General features: G+C 42.8%; 1 protein-coding gene across 2 annotated transcripts in view; it reads right to left on the bottom strand.

The window, feature by feature from the left end:
* The window catches only part of GRAMD1B (GRAM domain containing 1B), a gene marked incomplete at its 5' end in the record, with an annotated part of 441,171 nt that overhangs the window by 311,080 nt on the left and 114,953 nt on the right, over positions 1 to 15,138 (bottom strand). Inside the window, one exon of one of the 2 annotated variants that reach the window (XM_082273757.1) lies at positions 7,329 to 7,708. The exons of the other annotated variant lie outside the window; for it this stretch is intronic. Of the gene's footprint in view, positions 1 to 7,328; positions 7,709 to 15,138 lie in introns of those variants that run through there. 2 annotated transcript variants of the gene reach the window in all.

Genomic DNA, 15,138 nt, shown 5'->3' with positions numbered 1-15,138 from the left:
CTTGGAAAAAAGTGAAGACTGGAAGAATAAGTGGTGAGATAGGGGAGAAAACTCCTTTTTTTGCCCCAGTAACAGGGTAACTTTAAGGCATAATTTTTCTCACTAAACTTTGGGTCTTTTGGAGGAAAAGTGAGGGCAAAGAGGAACCACTTTGACTCATTTCCTTTGTGTGTAAATTTCAGCCTGAGCTATTGAGATCTATAAAATATAATTTTTACAACAAAAGGAGCTAAGAAGTACCTGGGAAGCAGTATAAACCTTTATCTGCTGGCTCAAAAGAAAAATATAAAATAGTAGTATACAATGTTTTCTAGTTATCTGACAAAATAATATTTTTAATTATTCAAAAACGGTTTCTTTTTTTTAAAAAAAGAAGAAAAAAGAAAAAAAGAAGAAAAAAGAAAAAAAAAGAAAAAAAGAAAAAAAGAAGAAAAAAGAAAAAAGAAGAAGAAAAAGAAAAAAGAAGAAGAAAAAGAAAAAAGAAGAAAAAAGAAAAAAGAAGAAGAAAAAGAAAAAAGAAGAAAGAAGAAAGAAGAAGATATGTACAAAACCTATGCAAGCCTATACTCCCTGCTGATCAGACCACTATAGCACTGACTGAGCAGTGGACATGTCCAACTTTTACAGAAAGACCACTGTTCTGCAGCATTCTGTCAGCACAGGCTTTTCTATTCTGAACAGTAAGATTTTTTTTTTATCCATTTTATTTTAGTCCAGCTTGAATGTATTTAGTGGATTTAAAACTGAAAGTTCTGTTTGAAACTCAGTCTGATTTTTTTTCTTTGCAAGAATGATGTTAAGGGTACTTTAAACAAGGACATGAAAAATAGAATTTTTGTACTAACCATTAAATACTTTTCTTGGAGTTCATTGAGGGACACCGCTTTCAGAGATAGATATTTGTGTTATACTGCCACCTACAGAAGGATTTAAACACAGGCAATCAAGGAAACAGTGACCTACTAGTAGCATGCCTCTGTGTTGACAATAGTGCTGGCAGCAAGACCATAAACACAGATGGGTGGAACCTGAGTCCCTCAATGAGCGCCAAGGAAAAGATTTTATGGGGAGTACAAAAGTCTTATTTTCTCTTTCTTGTTTATTCAGGGACACAAGATTCAGAGACATTTGGTGGGTGCAAAAACAGTTCAACTAAGGGAGTGAGCAACACTGCAACATGAATAGGTCCAGTAAGAAGAAAATAAAAAAATAATAAAAAAAACACAGAACAATCAACTTCTCACTTCAGCGTATTCAATTAAGCTTCGAAAATAAAAAACCCTGGAAGCGGATTGGTTTCTATGCAGAATTGCACCAGTTTTTGCACTCTCCAGTTTTAATAAATCAGCCCCAGTATGTCTTCCACGTGCAATGGTAGACTTTGTGCACTTACTAGCTTTTAGCATCATATGAATTATCAATTAAGACAGGCTTCTATCCCTTTAAGAATTAGACTTTAACAGCCATACCAATAAAGCCAGCGAATGTGAAGAAAGATAGTAAACTGACCCATCAGATAAAAGATCCTGAGTATCTAAAAGGGTCCATGAAGCATCTGCCAGGATTCTAATTAATTTCAGAGTTACATCTGCCTGGGCCAGTCCAGAGCTATGAGGATTACCAGAATGCTCTCCCATCTTCATCCTACAGAGCAGAGGAGGAAGGAGTTTCAGGTGAGGAAGAGCAACGACTAGACTACAGATTCCACAGAGCCTCCAGAACATACACAGCTTCCACCAGAGGATACCTGGAGAAAAATATTTCCAGTTTGGGTCTGGACCTGGAGACCACAAGGTCCACATTCAGCACCCTTTCCAGTGACATAGTTCCTGCAGCACTTCTGGGTGTAAGGTCCATTCCCTTGATTCAGGTGCTGTTGCCTGAGAAAGTGTCTGCCAGCTGTCCACACCTGCAATATAAACAGAGAACAAGGCAGAAGTTCTGCCCAGACAGAATTCTTTCTTTTGCTCTTGACATGGCAAAACTTCTGGTTCCTCACTGATGTTTTATGTATGCCTCTGTTTTGGCACTGTCCAGCTCTGGATCCTGATTGGATGATCCACCAGTCGGGATGTCCAGCATTGTAGCGAGAAGCAAATCAACCAAAGTTTCAGAGTGTTCTTTGGATTCCTTCCCGGTTTTTAAGTGCTACACAGTGTCTAAGACGTCTGTCATTGTGAGGATCTTCCAAGAGATCAGAGTGAGGGCTTTCCTGAACTGTAGAGCTGGATTCATGAACCACCATGCTTTTTGAAGCCTTAGGGCCTCTAAAGCAGTGGTCCTCAACCCTGACCTACAGGGCCCACTAACAGGCCAGATTTTAGGTATTACCTTGGGGAGATGCAGACTAGAGTACTGCAATCAATGAGCAGCAAATTATATCACCTGGGATGTATTTCAGTTATCTTAAAAATCTGGCCTGTTAGTGGGCCCTGTAGGCCAGGGTTGAGGACCACTGCTCTAAAGGATCCCAGACTACTTGCAGTGCTAGTATATGTTACAGGTTGTTCTTGTACCTTTCAATGTGTCATACAGTTTATCAATACGAGCCAAAATGGAAAAACTTAAAGCCTGAGAGGTATGGCAGACACCTCCAACTATGGTGGGACAATAGCAAGGATTTTTCAGACATTTCGCCAGATAAACCCTCTGTAGTAGAAAGTTCACAGGTCACAAAAGCTGCAGGCATATCAGGTAATTATGGAGGACAGGTGCCCTCCAGTCCTCCATATAGTCTTTACAGTTAAAGTCTGCAATTAAAGTTGACTGTAGTAAAATCTTCCCAGGAATCCGCCGACGGGGCTAAACTTGAGGGAGCTAAGGAAGACTGAGGAATTTAGGGACGCAAGCAGGAGACAATGTTCCAGGCGGTTTGTGATAGGACTTTGAGAGGGGCACTAAAGGCTGCCCCAAAATGGTTGGTGGATTGTAAGCTGGAGAGCTCTGATACAGCAGGGCTTGTCCCCTTGGGTTTGGCATCTGACATGCACTGCTTAGCAGGAAAAACTTAGTGCGGAGTACCAGGTAAAACCTTGGGTACTCACAAACCAGTTGCTAAAAGCAAGAAAGGTTTAAGTAGGTGGCAGTGACCAGTGATTGGTTATGAGTAAGCGACCCATAGAGCCGTGAAACGCGTTAACCATGTCCATGTCTGTTCGATGCACCATTGTTGTTTTCTACGAATGGGAATAAATACTTCAAGTTTATCTACCTTTGAGTGCAGTCACTCTTTCTCTTTGGATACCAGGTCACTGTAGGCAGCAGCAAGACTGAGGTGGAATTGCAATTTTCCTGCACTTAGGAGCAGTGACAAGAAGTGGCTACCTCATGATGAATGGTAGGAACAGAGCATGGAGTACGCATGTGCAACACACCACCTAGTGACACAGCGCTTAATTCCTCAGAACAAAAGAGAATAGTAATGGCGCCCAATAGTCCTGATTAAAGAAGCCCACATGGCTGCCATATAAGGCTGCATTCACATATGAAACAGAGTATTCAGGTGATTTCAAAGGCAGGTTTTTGTATTTTTTCTCACATTTTATCGGTGGTTTGCTGTACGAGAGCTTCTTTGGGCAGGATGGGGCATTTTGCACAGGATGTCTTTTTGCAGGCATTCCGTTTAAAAACACCCATACCTGCCTGAAAAGAAGCTCCTTTACTTCTGTGAACAATAGACACCACTGCAGACATTTTTTCATGTTGTGCGTTTTGTAATTTCGAGCTACAAAATGCTCAGTTGTGAATGTGGCCTAAATGAGTACTTCAAAGTCTGGGTTACACCAGAGGCTGTGCTACAACTCTGGACCTGGACAGCACTTATAGCCGACTAACACAGACACAGTGCACAAAAGGTCCCGAAAGCTTCACAATGCAGCGTGAATTGCCTGAAGGTCCCGTTCTAGGCAGACCCTGCAACAGATTAGTCCAGGGGGTCCGGTATGGCCTCTAAAGCTAATGCTGAGGATACACGGATCTGGAAAGCTTCATAAAGAGACTAAACCAAGCACCATGTAGTCAAGTCTTGATTGAAGAGAAAAAAAGAAACAGTAAGGCCCCTTTCACACATACGGTCCGTTCAGTTCATCAGTTCAGTCACGTCAAAATGTATCAGTTTTCCATTCGCTTTTCATCCATTTTTCATCCGTTTTTCGTCAGTTGTCATCCCTTTTTCATCCGATCCGTTTTTATGACGGATGAAAAATAGGGCATTCATCCGTTCAAAAAAAACGGACATTGACAGAAACGGATGAAAACGGATGTTAACTGATGATCATCCGTTGTCATCTGTTTTTACATAGAGATGCATTGATGTCCGTTTTTCATCCGTCAACGGATGGATGAAAAACGGACAAACGGACAGCGTGTGTGAAAGGGGCCTAAAAATGGTTCACTGTTTTTTTTTGTTTTTTTTTTTTAAAGAGAAAATACATCCATTCCCCTAGATGTTAGAAGTGGGAGGGGTTACACCAAAATACTTAGTGTTTTTTTTTTTCCCTTCATGCCCTGTAGGCAGTAGTATAACCCAGAAGTCTCTGAACCCTGTATCCCTCAATGACTGTGAAAGAAATAGGTTTTAAACTGCTATGTTTCTTCATCTAGAAGATAATGCATTGCTATGACAGTATTGTCAGTCATTATTGTAAATAGCTACTGAGAAGGTGACTACAGACGTCAAAGAACAGTCAGACTTGGAGGCACTGTCCATTCATTTTACAAAGTCTTTTGGCATAGTTGCAGCTAAAACATTTTGGCTCACAAAAGTGTTTCTGTGAAGACAAGTAGTGTAGAGGGGAAGGTGCCGGTCTGTAGGTTGCTGACAGTCCTGGCATAGCTTGTCATGGGGAGGGAGGGAGGGGGGGGGGGAGCAAAAGCCATTGGATAACATTTTCCAACCTTTATAATAATTTCTTCTCCAATTGTAAACGACTAACTGAGACTGCTCCACAGACATTAGATCACCTTCAGACCAGGGAGTTGTTTTTGGCCACCTTTAATCTCAATTTATTTAAATTTCATAATTGATTGAAAAGTGGATGTCCAGCCAAAATGTACTTTTTTTTTTGTTTTGGAGTGGGGAAGGATTAGTACCCTTCCCAATTTTTACTGTCATTCATCTTTTTACTGCCTCATTTACCGGCCCATTTTACTAGACAGCAAGTGAAGTAAAATTTCCAATAGCAACACAGATTTTAAATACACACTATATGGTCAAAAGTATTGGGACGCCGGCCTTTACACACACATGTACTTTAATCGCATCTCAGTCTTAGTCCGTAGGGTTCAGTATTGAGTTGGCCCACCCTTTGCAGCTATAACAGCTTCAACTCTTCTGGGAAGGCTGTCCACAAGGTTTAGGAGTGTCTATGGGAATGTTTGACCATTCTTCCAGAAGTGCATTTGTGAGGTCAGGCACTGATGTTGAACGAGAAGTTGCAGTCTGCACTCTAATTTATCCGAAAATGTATTCTATCAGGTTGAGGTCAGGACTCTGTGCAGGCCAGTCAAGTTCTTTGACCCTAAACTCTGTCATCCATGTCTTTATGGACCTTGCTTTGTGCACTGGCGCACAGTCACGCTGGAACAGGAAGGGGCCATCCCCAAACTGTCCCCACAAATATGGGAGCATTAAATTGTCTTGGTTTGCTGACACCTTAAGAGTTCCCTTCACTGGAACTAAGGGGCTAAACCCAACCGCTATAAAAAAAAAAAAAAACCCGAACCATAATTTCCTCTCCACCAAATGATTAGGACCAGTGCACCAAGCAAGGTCCATAAAGACATGGATGAGCGAGTTTGGGGTGGAGGAACTTGACTTGCCTCAAGCCAATAGAACACCTTTTGGATGAATTTGAGTGTAGACTGCGAGCCAGGCCTTCTCATGCACATCAGTGTGGAGCCACACAAATTCACTTCTGGAAGAATGGTCAAACATTCCCATAGACACTCCTAAACCTTGTGGACAGCCTTCCCAGAAGAGTTGAAGCTGTTATAGCTGCAAAGGGTGGGCCAACTCAATACTGAACCTTACGGACTAAGACTGGGATGCCATTAAAGTTCATGTGTGTATAAAGGCAGGCGTCCTAATACTTTGGTAAGAGTGTGTGTGTGTGTGTGTGTGTGTGTGTGTGTGTGTGTGTGTGTGTGTATATATATATATATATATATATATATATATATATATATATTTTTTTTTTTATATTAAAGGGGAGGCAGAAATCTCTCCCATTTCCTATCTCATAAAACCAGAAAGTTTTGGCTAGACTAAACTTAGTTTACAGTCAAACTCCTGGAAACTTGCAATTTATCCCTTCTGGTGGGGTTAATTGCTCATTTAGGTCTATGGAACTTGTTAAAGTACATTTACTAACCTAATTCCCCATGCTGCTAGCACAGTCCCCATAACATTTCCCCCCCTGGTCCAGCTAAAATCCAAAAATTAGCTCACATGGTTTGAACTGACAGCAAAAAAACAGTTTTTGATGGCTAGAGGTCCTGGACATCATCATGACCAATGTAGGGTCCATAGTCCTGCACTGGGTCTGATGATGCTGAGGGACAGTCCACCGCCGGAGCATTGGGGGGGGGGGGCGTTGGCTAAAGGAGCCTAGGATCAGGTATATAAAAGTGCTTTACTTGCTCTCCCCCAGAATAAACAAGCAATTAGCCCTTTCAGTTTAAGCACAGCCCCACTTCAAGGGATAATTTACACGCGTCCCAGAACTGGGCTCTAAATGTAATAAACAGCTTCCTAGTCCTGTGGTGAATCGATACCTGGAACAGCCTGGGACTTTCCTCTAGAAATAAGACATTTGGGGTAAGGTAGGCAGAGTGCCAAGCTGTTGGTGCAAGAAATTGAACACGTAGAATAAAGGGATTAGAAGAAGATATGGTACAATGGTCAGTCAGCATGGAGTCAGGCCAGTGCAATCAGACTCTGGTAGAAGAAGCTGTGATATATTAACTAGTGATCAGTTTGGTCTATTAGAGTTGATGGATGCAGAAGAGGGGAAGATGCTGAGTAATGGTGGCAGGATACAGGAGTTTGATACACTTGGGATGACCTGGAATCCGTCCGTTTGGCACTGGGATGGCTGTGCAGTGGGAGTGGTGTAAGGCAGGAGCTGGGCACAGGGGGAGGTGGTACTATACACATTCAGGAACATTGGGTGTTGGTCAGAGATTTTTTGGTGCAGAGGTCACAGGAATGAGATTGGCTGCTCTGTGGGACAGGACGATGCAAGGGAGAACAGGATGAGGGAAATCAAATATGCATTTAGAAGCAGAAAACTGAATCTGAAAATGCAGATTCTATGCAGCACACTCACCTTAAGCCTCACTCCAAAACACAGGAACTTATTACTAGAGCCTGCCAGGGAGCTGGGGATTTGTTCCCATTCTGACAGTGTGTGATGCTCGGTTCATCTGCAGAAGCTACTGAACCCTGCTGAAAGCTGCACAGCGATTGGACGATCGCAGTGACTTCATCCAGCTACATTCATCATTGTACACTGTATGTCCCCAGCAGTGGGAATGCAGACCTGCCTTTGGCCTAGAGAATGCACTGAAATCAATAGATGCCCAGAGCCGACCTACTCAGGATCATGGGTGCTCGGTACCCAGCAACACAGATGCTGCAAAGAGGAGTCAGTGCACATCCCTGGAGCGAGTCATCACAGGCTTCCCGTACTGTGTGCTCAGCAGCTGATGGGGAAGAGAACAAGAGAACGGATCTCTACAGAACAACATCTATATAGACCTTTACCCGATGAACAGGATGCTTTATGGCAAGTGATTAAAATATCCCATGCGATAAAATATTGTTCCATTACGTGAACAGCCAATTCTTTACCTGCTAGAGGAAATCAAATGATTACATTTACCCTTTATGCAATAATGATTTAATCTTAGTTATCTGGAATTAGATACATGTTACATGTATGGTCAAATGTGCTCCTGAACAACTGTCACTCATTGCAAAGGTTAATCTCAGCCACTGTTTTCCTCTGTAAAAAATAAATAAATAAAAAATACACCAAGCAAAGGGAATATCCGAACACAAATATATTCCAGTCACAAGTTCCTTAAGCTTAATGAATGGGCTATATGATGGGTACATCCGGCTCACACGACACGGATAAAGCATTGATGCAGAAGTGATTCACATAGAAAACAGGAGAACAGATCAGTGCTGGAATGACACATACAGTGTGACAGTTATTACTCAGAGGGGAAGCACACAATGCACACCATAGGAAGGTATCTACTCAACTAATCTAGGGCACCAGGGAGAGCTAACAGGGCATGAAGCCCTCTGCAGCTACCCAACTAATCTAGGGCACCAGGGAGAGCTAACAGGGCATGAAGCCCTCTGCAGCTACCCAACTAATCTAGAGCACCAGGGAGAGCTAACAGGGCATGGAGCCCTCTGCAGCTACCCAACTAATCTAGAGCACCAGGGAGAGCTAACAGGGCATGGAGCCCTCTGCAGGTACCCAACTAATCTAGGGCACCAGGGAGAGCTGACATGGTACAGAGCCTTCTGCAGGTACCCAACTAATCTAGTGCATCAGGGACAGTCTATTAGGTACAAACCCCACCGCAGCTACTCAACTAATCTAAGGCACCAGGGTGAGCTGACAGAATACAGAGACCTCTGCAGGTACCCAACTAATCTATGGCACCAGGGAGAGCTGACATGGTACAGAGACCTCTGCAGGTACCCAACTAATCTATGGCACCAGGGAGAGCTGACAAGGTACAGAGCCCTCTGCAGGTACCCAACTAATCTAGGGCACCAGGGAGAGCTGACATGGTACAGAGCCCTTTGCAGGTACCCAACTAATCTAGTGCATCAGGGACAGTCTATTAGGTACAAACCCCACCGCAGCTACTCAACTAATCTAAGGCACCAGGGTGAGCTGACAGAATACAGAGACCTCTGCAGGTACCCAACTAATCTATGGCACCAGGGAAAGCTGACCGAGTATGGGGCCCTTTGCAGCTACATAACTAATGTAGGGCACCAGGGAGAGCGTACCGGGTACAGAGCCCTCTGCAGGTACCCCACCAATCTAGGGAACAAGGGAAAGCTGACAGGGCAAGGAGCCCTCTGCAGGTACCCAACCAATCTAGGGAACCAAGGAGAGCTGACAGGTACAGAGCCCTCTGCAGCTACCCAACTAATCTAGGGCACGAGGTTGCTGACAGGGTACGGAGCCCTCTAGAGCTACCCAACTAATCTAGGGCACGAGGTTGCTGACAGGGTACGGAGCCCTCTAGAGCTACCCAACTAATCTAGGGCAGCAGGGAGAGCTAACAGTGCACAGAGCCCTCTAGAGCTACCCAAATAATCCAGGACATCAAGTAGAATCTATAGGGGACCCAAATAATTTAAAGTACCAGGGAGATATTTTAGGGTATGAAGTCCTCTGCAGGTGTCCAAATCTAGGGTACCAGATAGAGTTTCTGCTTGGACCCCACCCCAAAAAAAAAAAGTAACTGCAGACATGCAGAACTTCTCTTTTTGGGTGAAATTCCACTTTAACAACAGTCGCAATTTCATATTCTTCAGTCTCTATAGCGCAGTCCGAATTTGACTAGATCTAGTGACAACACTTAGAGCCGCAGACCATATTAAAGGTTCCTGTATGCCCCAACCCTGCAAATAGGCTGAAACCATTTTAAAATATAACTAAAAAGGCACAACTTTTTTAGTTTTGGATAGAGTGCAGAGGGATTACAACCCCTATCAGGTTTTTTATTGCAGTCTGTGCTCCAGTTAGGATTGGTCCTTTTTTTTCGTTATCATTGAAAGTAAAAGTAATAACAAAAATCCCACATTTTAGGTTGTTCCCGGAAAAGTAATAGAGGGGAAATCTTCCAAAAAGGGACACTAATTCTGGTGACCTGGGGTCCCCAAGGAATTCCTGTAATTTGCAGGGATTTCCCCTCACTTCCTGTTTGGCTATGGGTCAGGAAGGGAAATCTCTAAAATAGGACATTTTAGAGCTCTACTCTAAAATTGTGTGCTAATTTATGAATCTCATCACATTCTACTAAAGCTGAACCCCAGGGCAAAAGCTAAATATGCAGTTAAAATAAGTGTAAGGGAATGTTTTTTACCCTACAAAAGAAAAGTGTAACTTTATTCAATCTGTCAGATGATTTAGGTCCCCCTGCCAGACAACAGGGCCACCTCTATGCAGATGAGAAATACAAACAGGTCTGGGACCCATCCTAGCCTGTGAGTAAATATTAAAAAGGCAGCAGCACAAAGATGAGGGCATTAGTCTGCTCTTTACATGGTGTTAGGTGGAGAAGTTGGAGTGTTGCTGTGCCAGGGCTACAGGAATCAGGTCATTACAAAAATGCATACAATTCCCCCAATGATCACAAATGCATACATTTTAAACCCTCTCCTATTGTAATCATTGGAATTGCAGAGAATTATATGCATTTTTGTGAGCATTGATTACTTTTACTCAATTTAATACTGAATTTGTGGAAGACTTGTCTCAATTCAGTCCAGCTGCTGCAACTTTGCTGTCAGCAGGGCTGCTGCTAGAAATCCCGAGGCCCCGTACAGCCTACCTGACAGGCTCCACCCCCACCCGGGCAAGCAAAAATATAAAATAAACTGCACTAATCAGCATTCACCCTCTAAGCATAAATTCTGTCTGCAAGCCAATATTCTCGTCAAACAAAAATGCAAATATTCCCCCACCTAGCACAAATCGTTGCCCCCGAATCCCACCTCAAATCCCACCCCAACTCCCCCTGCTATCAGAAATCTCCTCACCCCCCCCCCCCCAAAAAAAAATAAAAGATCACCCACCTAGCACACATCCTATTTTTTCACAAAATTCCCAATCTCTTCTCCTAGCAACCCCCCCACCACCCTCCTAATACCCACTCCCAGCACAATTCTCTCAAATCTCTCCTTTAAGCACCAATCCCCCCCCATCTCCCCTCCTAGCACCCCCCCCCCCAATCCCTCCACAAATTTACAGCCCCCTCCCCCAGCACAAACCCCCCCCCCATCTCCCCTCTTAGCACAAGTCCCCCAGCCACCCTCCTAGCACAAACATTTCCCCCCAATTCCTTCTGGCTCAAATCCCTCAAGCCCTCCTACTAGCACATACACCCCCCCCCCCAATCTCTATTACACTTCCTAGCATAGAGCTACCAAACCCTCCTCCTGCACAAACCTCCCAGGCATAAATTATTTTCCCACTATTATTCCCCCTCTGCCCCCATTGGGCACAATTTTACTGTAAGCTCCACCCCTTCCCAACCAAGGGGAGATCACAGCAAAGCCAGGAGGAGATGCGCTGTGTTGTGCTCTCCCCTCCTGTCAGGACAGCACTCGTCCATGCAGCACAGGAAACCGGATTGTTCTTACATTGCATCGGACTGTACACACACATAGTTTTATTACTGGCCCCTACCCACATTTACTGCTGTCGGGAGATGAGCAGTCAGTGGAGGAGGTAGGGGGTGGTAATCAAACTGTGTGTGTACAGTCCAATGGAATGCAGGAGCGATCCTGTCTCCTGTGCCAAGTGGATGAGTGTTGTTCTGACAGAAGGGGAGAGCACAACACAGCGCATCTCCTCTTGGCTCTTTCCTTTCCAACACTTCTACAGGCTGCTGTTCCTGTTGCCCCTGCTCTGAGTGTGGGCAGGGACAAGCAGCTGAAAGCCCGCAAGAGGGAGAGGGGGAAAAAATGGCTTTCAGCTGGCAGAGGAAGACGCACACAATGCATCTTTCTGTCATTGATCCCACTCCCCACTGATCCTCCCACTGTCTGGGCCCCCCTGTGTGTCCGGGCCCCATACAGGAGTACCAGTAGTACCCCCTTGATGGCGGCCCTGGCTGCCAGAGTTCTGTTACTCTTTCTTGCACTGTTGGAATATACTTTATATGATGTCAAAAGCAATTCAAGTACTTATGCCAACTGTAGACGAAAATACACTTATTTTTTTATTAATTAATCCATAACTTAAATTGTGGCTATTTAAATCTTTCAAGGGTTCTCATTTAACAACTAAACCCAGACAGACACAATGGTGCTAGTTCATTCAGGTGTAAGTTATTTTAACTGTGTGCCTTAGTTTAACAACAATTCCTCCTTAACCGCTTCCCAACCACGTCATTTTGAAATGGATGGACTGGGGGAATACTGTTCTGGGAGTATGTCATATGATGTCTTCCTGAGAACATGCCTTGTGCGGCTGCTCCGAGCCGTGCTCCAGAATGATCTGTTACCTGCTGAATCCACCGGAATCCGCAGATAACTGACCACTATTCAGGCCTGCTGTCAGTGTCATGTAAGCGTTGTGACCAATCACAGCAGATCACATAACAGTTGCAAACATTGAATGGCTTCCTTTCATGCCATTCATTGTATACAATTGTGTTGCTAGCTGTGATTGGTCCCAGTGATTACATAGTACAGACAGGACCAATCACAGACATTTGTACTATAGGATTAGCTGTGACCAATCACATCTAAATCACAACAATAGACATTGTCATTCAGTAAAAATATTTGCGTATAGCAGTGAAATTCACTGCTCAAAGCAAGTATAGTATGTAAAAAAAAAAAAAAAAAAACAAGTTCTGATCATCTCCCCAGTGTGGTACGTGTGGTACCGGGTTACTGGTCACAATATAAAAAAATAAAAAAAAATAAAAATGTTTTTCATTTTTTTTTTTTTTTTTTACATACTGGTACCAGTCAGTGCCCCTGGTCACAGCCACGCCAGTTAAATTATGATGATGTACTGCACTGGTGACAGTATGTAAACAATTTCATAAGTGTAAAAAACTGTTTTCCAGAAAAAAAGTGACAAAAAAAATTACAACTTTAACAAATGCGCCATGCCTCTAATACTTTCCAAAAAGGTAATTTAAGGGTATGTGTACAGTCCTGGCGTTTTTGGGCCTTTTGAGGAAATTAGATAGGCCATCAGTATATCAAGATTTATCATTTTTCAGATATATGCCATAGTTTGTAGACACTATAAAATTTCCTACAGACTAAATATTCACTGGTTTGGATTATTTTCACCAAAGAAATGTAGCAGAACACAATTTGGCTTGAATTTGTGAAGAAAAATTATTTGCAAAATTTTATCTATTTTTAGGCCTATTTTTTGTTCATTTAGCAAAAAAGAAAAACCCAGTGTGAATAAATACTAAAAAAGAAAGCTCTATTTGTGTGGGAAAAAAAATGGTAGAAATTTCATATGCGTACAGTGTTGCATGACCGCACAATTATTCAAAGTATGACAGTGCTGAAAGCTAAAAAATTGGCCTTTTTTTTATTCTTGGTCCGCTCTGACACCCCACCCATTTTTGCCTAGGCAAGAATGTCGTCAGTCTGCTCCTGCAGCCTTCTGAGATATCCATGTCAGATATCCTAGGAGGCATTCAGCTTAATCATCACAGCACTGGAGAAGGAAGGACCACATGCAGCTGGTACCCTGTGTGATCACAACAGATCAATGCTGATCATTCGCTGGGCATGAGAGTATGTTTATTGAGAACAATCCAGCATAAAAAAAAAAAAAAAGTAAGAGGATAATGTGACGGAATCCTCCCACACTCTTGAGTGCTTACGCCAGTATACAGCTTCCTCCAGTCTGAACATAGATATCAGATATAGCCACATATTGTAACCAACTAGACGGGACTAGCTCAGCAGCAAAACTGGAACTGTTTATTGAACAAGAATACAGGCTTTTTATACACTTGAGAAGTAGGTTGGTCACCACATGAACAATAACCTAAATATTTACCAAAAACATCACACAATGGTTTAGATAATGAGGTACAGCTGACTAATGGCTAATCCCATCATAGAGGATCCTTAAGAGTTTAGTCAAATTAGCCAACATATACTAGAAACAATAAGTTGTTTAGACAACTAGCCACCTGGACACTTAGGAGGTCTCATTCCAAGTCAGACTTGCCAACATCGAACTCACAAAATACAATACACATTATTACAAGTATAAACACATCCCACCGTAGTTTGCTAGTAGACAATAGGTGTGTTAATTAACACAATTAATAATACAAACAGTGATCTTCCCCCTCCTCGGACTAGTAGGCAACAGACTATAGTTGGAGACCTACTTACAATAAACACATTATGGCAGGGGACCCCAGTGGTTTGAGGGGATTACATTAACATCTACAGTCATTGTTGGTTTGAGACATAGAGGCCCCAAATATGGATATGTAACGTCCAAGTTCCCAGAGTCTGTGTGTTTTGGGGAGACATGAACTTAAATCAGAAGAACAACCACTCCATGGATCCCCCAGGCATACACCTTCCAAAGAGCAGTGTTCGCTTAAATGCCAGTGCCCATAGTCAGTAGGTAAGAGGCTTGCTCCCAGTCCTCTCCAAAAGCCCCTGTCCTGGCTAGGTCTGTCACAGAAAAATAAATAAATAAATAAAAATAATGGGGTGGTGTTGGTGGAAAATTTCCAGGTCAAAAGTGTAAAAGTCTCCATGTCTCCCTAGCAGGGAAACTATAGGAATGGGGATTTTTAAGTGCTCAAAATACACTTACAAATCCCCATTCCTATAGTCTCCCTGCTTAGAGAGACATGGGAACTTTTTCCCTTTGACCTATTATTCTTTGGGGATTTTGCCAGAATTTTTTAAAAAGTTATCACACCCAATACTTCCTACATACATTTCAGTTTACAAACCTAAATATTGTGCAGGTGTGCAATCACAATTTCTTCACATGAAATAGTAATTTGATTGTATAAGCATTGATTTTTCATGAGTCAGTATTGTTTCCTTTGTAAATCAATTATACAGTATCTCACAAAAGTGAGTACACCCCTCACATTTGTGTAAATATTTTATTATAACTTTTCATGTGACAACACTGAAGAAATGACACTTTGCTACAATGTAAAGTAGTGAGTGTACAGCTTGTATAACAGTGTAAATTTGCTGTCCCCTCAAAATAACTCAACACACAGCCATTAATGTCTAAACCGCTGGCAACAAAAGTGAGTACACCCCTAAGTGAAAATGCAAAAAGGGAAACACAACAACTGAAGGCATGGTGGAAGAGGAGGGATTTAAAGACTGCAATGTTTCCCGATTTT

The sequence above is a fragment of the Pelophylax lessonae genome (genome assembly GCF_965119305.1).
Source record: "Pelophylax lessonae genome assembly, chromosome: 12".
NCBI lineage: Eukaryota > Metazoa > Chordata > Amphibia > Anura > Ranidae > Pelophylax > Pelophylax lessonae.
This window is presented reverse-complemented; position numbering and strand designations above follow the sequence as displayed.